This window comes from Apodemus sylvaticus, chromosome 11, assembly GCF_947179515.1.
Source record: "Apodemus sylvaticus chromosome 11, mApoSyl1.1, whole genome shotgun sequence".
Lineage (NCBI taxonomy): Eukaryota > Metazoa > Chordata > Mammalia > Rodentia > Muridae > Apodemus > Apodemus sylvaticus.
In genome coordinates this window covers 66584722-66597320 of record NC_067482.1, presented here as the reverse complement: position 1 = coordinate 66597320, position 12599 = coordinate 66584722, and the positions used below count along the sequence as shown (strand labels likewise).

The 12599-nt window shown below is 40.6% G+C and overlaps 1 pseudogene; it reads left to right on the top strand.

The window, feature by feature from the left end:
* The window catches only part of LOC127696764 (ubiquitin carboxyl-terminal hydrolase 12-like), a 153302-nt pseudogene that overhangs the window by 13950 nt on the left and 126753 nt on the right, over window positions 1–12599 (top strand).

Sequence of the window (12599 nt, the reverse complement as noted above, 5' to 3'; positions counted from 1 at the left end):
TTCATCAAAGGGTCTTGTGATATAGTCAGAGTCTTCTGGAACTAGTGGTCCTCTGGCCTCAGCCCCCCTGCCCCCAAATGCTTGTGATTACAGATATGTTTCACCATGCCTGGACTCATTTCTTTCCTTCCAGATTCTTTTGTTTGTATCCTTTCAGCATTCAAATTTGTTCAAATTGCCGCCATCATGGTAAATCTTCCTTTGGTTCTTCCTGGTTCACCAGAGCTCTCCTTTCCTGTCATCACTCATCTAGGTCCTAGGCAGCTTTTCTATGCTTTCTTTGTCTCAATAGACTCTTCAGTATGTACATCTAATATCTCTATGTAAACTTTACCCAGTGAAATACTTGGACTTTATCATAGTTTCTCTATGTGACAGCTGTTAACAGGGTTGTAATAGACACATGCTTTCTTCTTGACTGTTCCATACAGTCCCCTTGTCTATTCCTCTTCTATTTAGGGGGGCATCATAAATATATCAACAATACTCATGATTTTGTATTTAGGCTATTTTCTTTTCTATTCAAAAGGTTTTTTTTTTTTTTTTTTAGCAAATATTTGAATTCTGACTATTCATGCAATGAATGTGTGAATACATGTTTACAGGCCAAAGTTCTCATTAGACACTGCCTTTGGTAAGTCTTCACACTGCTGAGGTGATTGGGGTCATGTCAGTGAGGTTTGTGACTGAGGCTTTGTCTTTATTAGCCTTTACATATATCCCTATATACTAAATTAAATTTCGGTTTTGATTTTTTTCCAGATTATGCTGCCTATATTAGAGATCTATTTCATAATTATGCAATTAAAGAGTGTAATTAAACTAGACTTTGCTATATATCACAATCCTAAGTCCCTTCCTCTATCCAGAAGCCACGGCTGTTGGCTCTTGGTAGGAATACCTCTAGACCTTTATGTACATTTATATATACTATAATGCTTTCCGATTGCTGCTGTGACAAATTTCTTTGAATCTAGTAACTTAGAATCACACAGTTATGTTCTGTGACAGTTCTAGAACTCAGAAGTTCACTGTGACATTCTCTGGGCTGAAGTCAAGGCACCAACAGGATTGCATTCCTTCTGGATGTGAGATGTGAGACTCTGACCTGTTCCAGTATCCTGAGTCTACCAGACTTTCTTGACTCCTATCCTTTCTCCATTCAAAACTTCAATTAATGCTTTTAGAATGTCATTCAATGTATTTTTATCATGTTCCTCCTCTCAAAGACATATTGTAGAATCTTTAAGTCTCTGTCCAAGGCTAATCATTTTTCTCCGTTTCCAATTAGAACCTGTAGGTTGACACTGGGCCCACATATACACCTCAAATTCATCTCCCATCTCAGTATTTTTAATTCATTCACATGCTGTTCTCAGGTTTCAGAAATACTGCTGTAGATATCTGTGGAAGTTTATTGTTCCTCAGATACCTTAGGACCCATAGGTCATGATTGCCTTCTTTAAATTAAAAAAAGTATGGACATTCAGATTCAAACCGCTTCTGTGTGTGTGTGTTTTTTTCTGTCTGTCATCTCAGCCGGACCTGTGTTTTCCTGGACCAAAGAATTCTGGTTATCCCGTGGCAGACTTTGGTTGGTAACAGCTGGCACCTGAACAGGGACCTTGGACAGGTTCTAATAGGAGTGCAGAAGGCCAGATGTGCACCCGCAGGCTAGCTGAAAGGAGGCAGTATATACTGGTAGGTCTGTCCGGCATGGCAGAGTGGAGGATCCAGTCTGGAGGCCTCTGACGGGAGCCTTCTGGTCTCCACCTCTATATTAGGAACAGCCTGGGTCACGGTGCCGTCTCCAGGCAGTGCAGAAGGCCAGTTGTGCACTCGGAGGCCAGCTGCAAGGAGGCAGCTTGCACGGGTGAGTCCTGCATTGACAACAAGACCAACTAACACCAGTGAGAACTAGATGGCAAAAGGCAAATGTAGGAATGTTACTAATGGAAATCAAGGCAATATGGCAGCATCTGAACCCAATTCTCTGTTAACAGCAAGTCCTGGATACCTCAACATACCAGAAAAACAATATTTGGATTTAAAATCACTGGTCATGATGCTGCTACAGGAACACATGAAGGACATAAATAAATCTCTTAAAGAAATTCAGGAGAAAATGGATCAAAAGTTAGAAGTCCTTACAAGGGAAACACAAAAATCATTAAAAGAAATTCAGGAGAATATGGGTCAAAAGACAGAAGCCAATAAGGAGGAAATGCAAAAATCACTTAAAGGAATACAGGAGAACTTTGGTCAACAGGCTGAGGTAATGAAAGAGGAAACATAAAAATCTCTTAAAGAATTACAGGAAAACACAAACAAGCAAGAGAAGGAGCTGAGCAAAAGCATCCAGGATCTAAAATCAGAAGTAGAAACAACTAAGAAATCTCAAAATGAGACAACTTTGGAGATAGAAAACCTTGGGAAGAAATGAGGGGCCATAGATGCAAATATCAACAACAGAATACAAGAGATAGAAGAAAGAATCTCAGATGCTGAAGATACCATAGAAACCACGGACTCAACAGTCAAAGAAAATGCAAAATACTAAAAGCTTGTAACCTAAAACATCCAGGAAATCCAGGACACAATAAGAAGGCCAAACCTAAGGATTATAGGCATAGATGAGAGTGAAATTTACAATTTAAAGGGCCAGCAAATATCTTCAACAAAAGTATGGAAGAAAACTTCCCTAATCTAAAGAGAGAGATGCCCACGAATATACAAGAAGACTACAGAACTCCAAACAGACTGGACCAGAACAGAAATTCCTCCCATCACATAATAATCAAAACCCCAAATGTACTAAACAAAGAAAGAATATTAAAGGCAGTAAAAGAAAAAGGCCAAGTAACATATAAAGGAAGACCTATCAGAATCACACCAGACTTCTCACCAGAGACTATGAAAGCTAGAAGATCCTGGGCAGATCTTATGCAGACTCTAAGAGAACACAAATGCCGGCCAAAACTACTATACCCAGCAAAACTCTCAATCACCATAGATGGAGAAACTAAGATATTCCATGACAAAACCAAGTTTACCCAATATCTTATCACAAACCCAGCCCTACAAAGGATAATAGGAGGAAAACACCAATACCAGGAGGGAAACTTCACCCTGAAAAAAGTAAGATAGTAACCTTCTTTCATCAAACCCAAAAGAAGATAACCAATCAAATATAAAAAAATAACATCAAAAATGACAGGAAGTAATAATCATTATTCCTTAATATCTCTTAACACTAATAGAATTAATTCCCCAATAAAAAGACATAGACTAACGGACTGGATATGTAAACAGGACCCTACATTTTGCTGCATACAGGAAGCACACCTCAGTGTGAAAGACAAACACTACCTTAGAATAAAAGGCTGGAAGACAATTTTACAAGCAAATGGTCTTGGGAAACAAGCCGGAGTAGCCATTCTAAAATCAGATAAAATTGACTTTCAACCTAAAGTCATCAAAAGAGACACTGAGGGACACTTCTTGCTGGTCAAAGGAAAAACACACCAAGAAGAACTCTCAATCCTGAACACCTATGCTCCAAATGCAAAGGCACCATCATTCATAAAAGAAACTACTAAAGCTTAAAGCACACATTGCACCTAACACAATAATTGTGGGTGACTTCAACACTACACTTTCCTCAAAGGACTGATCAGGAAAGCAGAATCTAAACAGGGACACAGTAAAACTAATTGAAGCTTTGGACCAATTAGATTTAACATATATATACATATGTATAACATATATATATATACATATGTATATATATATATAACATTTCATCCTAAAGCAAAAGAATATACCTTTTTCTCAGCACCTCATGGTACCTTCTCCAAAATTGACCATATAATTGGTCACAAGACAGATCTCAACAAATATAAGATGATTGAAATAATCCCATGCCTTCTGTCAGATCACTATGGAGTAAAAGTGGTCTTCAATAGCAACAAAAACAACAGAAAGCCCACATACACATGGAGGCTGAACAATACTCTACTCAATGATACCTTGGTCAAGGAAGAGATAAAGACATCAAAGAGTTTTTAGAATTTAATGAAAATGAAGACACAACATACCCAAATCTATGGAACACAATGAAAGCAGTGCTAAGAGGAGAACTCATAGTCCTGAGTGCCTCCAAAAAGAAAATGAAGAGAACATACACTAACAGCTTAATGACACACCTGAAAGCCCTGGAACAAAAAGAAGCTATTTCACCCAGGAGGAGTAGGAGGCAGGAAATCATCAAACTCAGGGCTGAATTCAATCAAGTAGAAACAAAGAGAACCATACAATGAATCAACAAAACCAGGAGCTGGTTCTTTGAGAAAATTAACAAGATAGATAAACCCTTATCCAGACTAACCAAAGGGCACAGAGACAGTATCTAGATTAACAAAATTAGAAATGAAAAGAGAGATATAACAACAGAAACTGAGGAAATTCAAAAAAAGCATCAGATCCTACTACAAAAGCCTATATTAAACACAACTGGAGAATCTGGAGGAAATGGACAGTTTCCTCGACAGATATCAAACACAAAAATTAAATCAGGATCAAATAGATCATCTAAACCGTCCCATAACCCCTAAAGAAAAAAAAGGGTCATAGAAAGTCTCCCAACCAAAAAAAAGCACGGGACCAGATGGTTTCAGTGCAGAATTCTATCAGACCTTCAAAGAAGACCTAACCCCAATACTCTTCCACAAATAGAAACAGAAGGAACACTACCCAGCTCCTTCTACAAAGCCACAATTATGCTGATACCAAAACTACACAAAGATCCAACAAAGAAAGAGAACTTCAGGCCAATTTCCCTTATGAATATTGATGCAAAAATACTCAATAAAATTCTTGCCAACTGAATCCAAGAACACATCAAAACAATCATCTGTCATGATCAAGTGGGCTTCATTCCAGTGATGCAGGGATGGTTCAATATAACGAAATTCATCAATGCTATCCACTACATAAACAAACTCAAAGAAAAAAAACATATGATCATTTCATTAGATGCTGAAAAAGCATTTGACAAAATTCAGCATCCTTTCATGCTAAAAGTCTTGGAAAGAACAAGAATTCAAGGCCCATACCTAAACATAGTTAAAGCAATATGCAGCAAACCAGTAGCCATCATCCAACTAAATGGAGAGAAACTTGAAGCAATCCCACTAAAATCAGGGACTAGACAAGGCTGCCCTCTCTCTCCATATCTTTTCAATATAGTACTTGAAGTTCTAGCTAGACAACATAAGGAGGTCAACGGCATACAAATTGGAAAGGAAGAAGTCAAATTATCACTATTTGCAGAGGATATGATAGTATACTTAAGTGACCCAAAAAACTCCACCAGAGAACTCCTACATTTGCTAAACAATTTCAGCAAAGTGGCAGGTTATAAAATCAACTCAAGCAAGTCAGTTGCCTTCCTATACTCAAAGGATAAGCAGGCTGAGAAAGAAGTTAGGGAAATGACACCTTTCACAATAGCCACAAACAATATAAAATATCTTGGTGTGACTAACCAAACAAGTGAAAGATCTGTACGACAAGAACTTCAGGTCTCTGAAGAAGGAAATCGAAGAAGACCCCAGAAAATGGAAAAATCTTCCGTGCTCGTGGATTGGCAGGATTAATATTGTTAAAATGGCCATCTTGCCAAAAGGAATATACAGATTCAATGCAATCCCCATCACAATCTCCACTCAGTTCTTCACAGTTAGAAAGAGCAATTCTTAAAATCATCTGGAATAACAACAAACCCAAGATAGCTAAAACTATTCTCAACAGTAAAAGAACTTCTGGGGGAATCAGTATCCCAGACCTCAAGCAATACTACAGAGCAATAGTGTTAAAAACTGCATGGTATTGGCACAGGGACAGGCAAGTGGACCAGTGGAATAGAATTGAAGACCCAGAAATGAATCCACACACCTATAGTTACTTGTTCTTTGACAAAGGAGCGGAAAACATCCAGTGGAAAAAGGATAGCCTTTTCAACAAATGGTGCTGGTTCAACTGGAGGACAGCATGCAGAAGAATGGGAATTGGTCCATTCTTATCTCCTTGTACTAAGCTCAACTCCAAGTGGATCAAGGACCTCCACGTAAAACCAGACACACTGAATCTAATAGAAAAGAAACTGGGGAAGACCCTTGAGGACATGGGCACAGGGGAAAAGTTCCTGAACAGAACACCAATAGCTTATGCTCTAAGATCAAGAATTCAGAAATGGGATCTCATAAAATTACAAAGTTTCTGTAAGGCAAAGGACATTGTCAAAAGGACAAAATGGCAACCAACAATTTGGGAAAAGGTCTTCACCAATCCTACATCCGATAGAGGGCTCATATCCAATATATACAAAGAACTCAAGAAGTTCGACCCCAGGGAACCAAATACCCCAATTAAAAAATGGGGTACAGAGCTAAACAAAGAATTTTCACCTGAAGAATTTCAAATGGCTGGGAACCACCTTAAGAAATGCTCAACATCATTAGTCATTAGGGAAATGCAAATCAAAAGTTTCTGTAAGGCAAAGGACATTGTCAAAAGGACAAAATGGCAACCAACAAATTGGGAAAAGGTCTTCACCAATCCTACATCCGATAGAGGGCTCATATCCAATATATACAAAGAACTCAAGAAGTTCGACCCCAGGGAACCAAATACCCCAATTAAAAAATGGGGTACAGAGCTAAACAAAGAATTTTCACCTGAAGAATTTCAAATGGCTGGGAACCACCTTAAGAAATGCTCAACATCATTAGTCATTAGGGAAATGTAAATCAAAACAGCCTGATCACCTTTCCTTCCCTTTGCCAGTTTGGGACAAGGTGAGCTCCCCTTTCCAGTCACTGGCTTAGGACTCTGCACAAGTCCTTGTTGAACCCCATTTCTGCCAATCTTCTGCTTAACTTACCCAATGAATGTGCCATTTCCTACCAGTGAGTAGGCTACTGTTGGCAGTTGTCACGTCAGGTTTGTAGGCACGGCCTCTAATTAACAACCGAAGACATGTTCTTATACTGAGCATATTTTAGACAAGGAAACTGAGTTATACATGTAGGTAAATAGTCATATAGACAGTCTATAGTTTTGATATTTTTTTCTACTTTTACTGTATCTACATGTATTTTTGTCATCACTAAATTGCCTAATGGAATCAACTCTCACCACAGACAGAAGAAGAAGAGAGCTCACTGGAGCTAAAACCTCATTCTCCTGCATCCCTTTCCCTCATCTAAGGTATTTTCTGACAGAGCTTTCCCAGGACAGATGCTACACCAAGCAAGCATCCTACTCAATGAAGCCTCCAACGAGGACTTCCTTTTGTTGTCAAGGGATAAAGATTGTGGGTCCTTAGTCCTTCTCCAGGAAAACATCTCTACACTGTAAACATGGCCTGAAGTCCAGTTTCTTCCTGAAGCATTCTGCATCTTACAAACTCAGATGTAATGAATGGAACCTTTAGAGCGAACAATCACTCAGCAGCATAAGTTATTTTAATGGTCCTTTCTCTCGAAACTAAACTTCTACCATCTGTTCTACCCTTTAACTGCAAATGTAAAAAGAACACCATTCCCAGTGGTATCATAAAAAGTTAGATATAAGTGATTTAAATGCATGTTTTGGTTCGGTATCCAGTGCAGCATGCATCTGAAGGAAGACTTATATTGGATTTATTTTTTTATGACTAAATAAAAATTCAGAATGGGAGAACTTCTGTATGAAAAAAGTAACTTTCTAGTTGACATAGAATGCTACAACTTGTTATTTGTTAATTCATTCATTCATTCATTCACTCATGCTTTTCTTCAAATATTTGCAGGTTGTCTTATGTACTAGAAGTGTATTAGACTCTTGGGTGCAGAAGTCAGCAATGATAATTGGTAAGACCTCTGACACCCATAAAGAAAAGCATAACGGGATATTTCCTATAAATATACATAAAAGCCACATAAAAACTGAAACGTAGGGATCGGCGGCGGCGGCGGCGGCGGCGGCGGCAGCAGCGGCAGCAGTGGCTGCTCCAGCTGAAGGGCCATCAGCAGTGGAACCAAGGCGTCACAGGGACCAGTTAGGCCCTGCGCCCACGACCACTGACCTTCGCTGACCAGCCGGACAGCAAGCAGCTGCAGTTGTGCGGCGCCTTTCCTGCACGGAGGCCACTTCAGAACTCGGCCTCCCACCAGTCAGGAGAGGAGGATCCATCTTGGTTCCGTACTCCAGGAATCGGACAGACTGAGGTACACAAACATAATCCGAGGCCAACACCGCGGTGGTCTGAGCCCGACGGGCGTTGGCCTGCACCCAGGCCCTGGGCGGGTCGGGGGGCCATCGGGGTGCCAACCCAACCAGGAGGTTTTTTGCCCAGGCCTGCGAGCGCGCCGCCGCCATTTTGCCTGCAGGACGACAGAGAGCTCAGGCGGGCAGACCTGTAACAGGCATAGCCTAAGGCTAACAAAGCGGGGGTCCAGGCCCCAAAAGGCACAGGACTGACCCCAAGAACTGGGCGGCTTGGTGGGCCATCTGTGAGTCAACCCGCCCAGGTGATTGTTAGCAAAGCAGACTCTCCCGGCGCTTTCAGGGAGCGCGGGCGCACACGCCCGCCATCCTAGTCACCTGGCAAACCCAATTAACAGTCAAAGCCGTAGGGGAACTTTGCTTGGACCTTGGCCTCCCAGGCTTTTGCCTGGACTCAGGGACTGGGCGGCCAGGCTAACCTTGTGTGCGATAGCCCGGTTGGCAGATCGGCTGCCCAGCGGAGTGAGCGGAACTCAGGGGAGGTCACAGTAGCATACACCGTCGGCACTCCCTGGGAGTGCACACGGGCTCCATCTGCTCCACAGACACAATCTGGGGCAAGGCCTCAGGCAGAAGCCCTTAGCTCTACTCTCTCCGCTTCCGGATCCAGATCAGTCTGGGCGGCAGCATTACATCTCCAAGTCCTGCAAGTGGCTAGCTGGGCTTCCGGGTGGCCAGCTGGGAGAAGTCAGTGTGCTCCAGTGAAACCAGCGGGCCCCAGCGGGAGCCTTCGGGTGCCTGCTTTGGGATCTGAACAGCCTGGGCAGCAGCACACTGTCTACAAGCAGTGCAGGAGGTAAGCTGTGCACCAGAGGCCAACTGGGAAGGGGCAGCTTGCACTGGTGAGTCCAGCACTGACAAGATAAACTAACACCAGTGAGATCTAGATGGCAAAAGGCAAACGCAGGAACGTCACTAACAGAAATCAAGGCAATATGGCAACAGCTGAACCCAATTCTCCTCTACCAACATGTCCTGGATACCCCATCACACCAGTAAAACAAGATTTGGATTTAAAATCACTGGTCATGATGCTGGTACAGGAACACATGAAGGTCATACATAAAGAAATTCAGGAGACAATGGATCAAAAGGTAGAAGCCCTTGCAAGGGAAACACAAAAATCATTGAAAGAAATCCAGGAGAATACAAAAGCCAACAAGGAGGAAATGCAAAAAACACTTAAAGAAATACAGGAGAACTTTGCTCAACAGGCTGAGGTCATGAAAGACGAAACACAAAAATCTCTTAAAGAAATACAGGAGAACTTTGGTCAACAGGCTGAGCTCATGAAAGAGAAAACACAAAAATCTCTTAAAGAATTACAGGAAAACACAAACATGCAAGTGAAGGAGCTAAGCAAAACCATCCAGGATCTAAAATCAGAAGTAGAAACAACTAAGAAAACTCAAAGGGAGACAACTTTGGAGATAGAAAGCCTTGGGAAGAAATCAGGGGACAGAGATACAAATATCAACAACAGAATACAAGAGATAGAAGAAAGAATCTCAGATGCTGAAGATTCCATAGAAACCATGGACTCAACAGTTAAAGAAAATGCAAAATGCAAAAAGCTTGTAACCCAAAATATCCAGGAAATCCAGGACACAATGAGAAGACCAAACCTAAGGATTATAGGCATAGAGGAGAGTGAAGATTTACAACTTAAAGGGCCAGCAAATATCTTCAATAAAATTATGGAAGAAAACTTCCCTAACCTAAAGAGAGAGATGCCCATGAATATACAAGAAGCCTACAGAACTCCAAACAGACTGGACCAGAACAGAAATACTTCCCGTCACATAATAATCAAAACACCAAATGTTCTAAACAAAGAAAGAATACTAAAGGCAGTAAGAGAAAAAGGCCAAGTAACATATAAAGGAAGACCTATCAGAATCACAGCAGACTTTTCACCTGAGACTATGAAGGCTAGAAGGTCCTGGGCAGATCTCATGCAGACTCTAAGAGAACACAAATGCCAACCAAAACTACTATATCCAGCAAAACTCTCAATCACCATAGATGGAGAAACTAAGATATTTCATGACAAAACCAAGTTTACCCAATATCTATCCACAAACCCGGCCCTAAAAAGGATAATAGGAGGACAACACCAATACAAGGAGGGAAACTTCACCCTGGAAAAAGCAAGATAGTAACCTTTCATCAAACCCAAAAGAAGTTAAGCATTCAAATTTAAAAAATAACGTCAAAAATGATAGGAAGTAACAATCACTATTCCTTAATATCTCTTAACATCAATGGACTTAATGCCCCAATAAAAAGACACAGACTAACTGAATGGATACGTAAACAGGACCCTACATTTTGCTGCTTACAGGAAACACACCTCAGGGTCAAAGACAAACACTACCTTAGAGTAAAAGGCTGGAAGACAATTTTACAAGCAAATGGTCTCAGGAAACAAGCTGGAGTAGCCATTTTAATATCAGATAAAATTGACTTTCAACCCAAAGTCATCAAAAGAGACCCTGAGGGACACTTCTTGCTGGTCAAAGGAAAAATACAAAAAGAAGAACTGACAATCCTGAACATCTATGCCCCAAATGTAAGGGCACCCTCTTTTGTAAAAGAAACTTTATTAAAACTAAAAGCACACATTGCACCTAACACAATAATTGTGGGTGACTTCAACGCTGCACTTTCCTCAATGGACCGATCAGGAAAACAGAAACTAAACAGGGACACAATGAAACTAATTGAAGCTTTGGACCAATTAGATTTAACAGATATATATAGAACATTCTATCCTAAAACAAAAGAATATACCTTTTTCTCAGCACCTCATGGTACCTTCTCCAAAATCGACCATATAATTGGTCACAAGACAGACCTCAACAAATATAAGAAGATCGAACTAATCCCATGCCTCCTATCTGATCACTATGGAGTAAAAGTGGTCTTCAATAGCAACAGAAACAACAGAAAGCCCACATACACGTGGAAACTGAACAATATTCTACTCAATGATACCTTGGTCAAGGAAGAAATAAAGAAAGAAATTAAAGACTTTTTAGAACACAATGAAAATGAAAACACAACATACCCAAATCTATGGGACACAATGAAAGCAGTGCTAAGAGGAAAACTCATAGCCCTGAGTGCCTCCAAAAAGAAAATGGAGAGAGCATACATTACCAGCTTAATGACACACCTGAAAGCCCTGGAACAAAAAGAAGCTATTTCACCCAGGAGGAGTAGAAGGCAGGAAATCATCAAACTCAGGGCCGAAATCAATCAAGTAGAAACAAAGAGAACCATACAAAAAATCAACAATACCAGGAGCTGGTTCTTTGAGAAAATCAACAAGATAGATAAACCCTTAGCCAGAATGACCAAAGGGCACAGAGAAAGTATCCAAATTAACAAACTTAGAAATGAAAAGGGAGATATAACAACGGAAACTGAGGAAATCCAAAAAATCATCAGATCCTACTACAAGAGCCTATACTCAACACAACTGGAGAATCTGGAGGAAATGGACAATTTCCTTGACAGATACCAAATACCAAAATTAAATCAGGACCAACTAGACCATCTAAACAGTCCCATAATGCCTAAAGAAATAGAAGGAGTCATAGAAAGTCTTCCAACCAAAAAAAGCACAGGACCAGATGGCTTCAGTGCAGAATTTTACCAGACCTTCAAAGAAGAGTTAACACCAATACTCTTCAAACTATTCCACAAAATAGAAACAGAAGGAACACTACCCAATTCCTTCTACGAAGCCACAATTACGCTGATACCAAAGCCACACAAAGATCCAACAAAGAAAGAGAACTTCAGACCAATTTCCCTTATGAACATCGATGCAAAAATACTCAATAAAATTCTTGCCAACCGAATCCAAGAACACATCAAAACGATCATCCACCATGATCAAGTAGGCTTTATCCCAGGAATGCAGGGTTGGTTCAATATACGGAAATCCATCAATACAATCCACTACATAAACAAACTCAAAGAACAAAACCACATGGTCATTTCATTGGATGCTGAAAAAGCATTTGACAAAATTCAGCATCCCTTCATGCTTAAAGTCTTGGAGAGAACAGGAATTCAAGGCCCATACCTAAACATAGTAAAAGCAATATACAGCAAACCGGTAGCCAGCATCAAACTAAATGGAGAGAAACTTGAAGCAATCCCACTGAAATCAGGGACCAGACAAGGCTGCCCCCTTTCTCCTTATCTTTTCAATATTGTACTTGAGGTACTAGCTCGGGCAATTCGACAACATAAGGAGG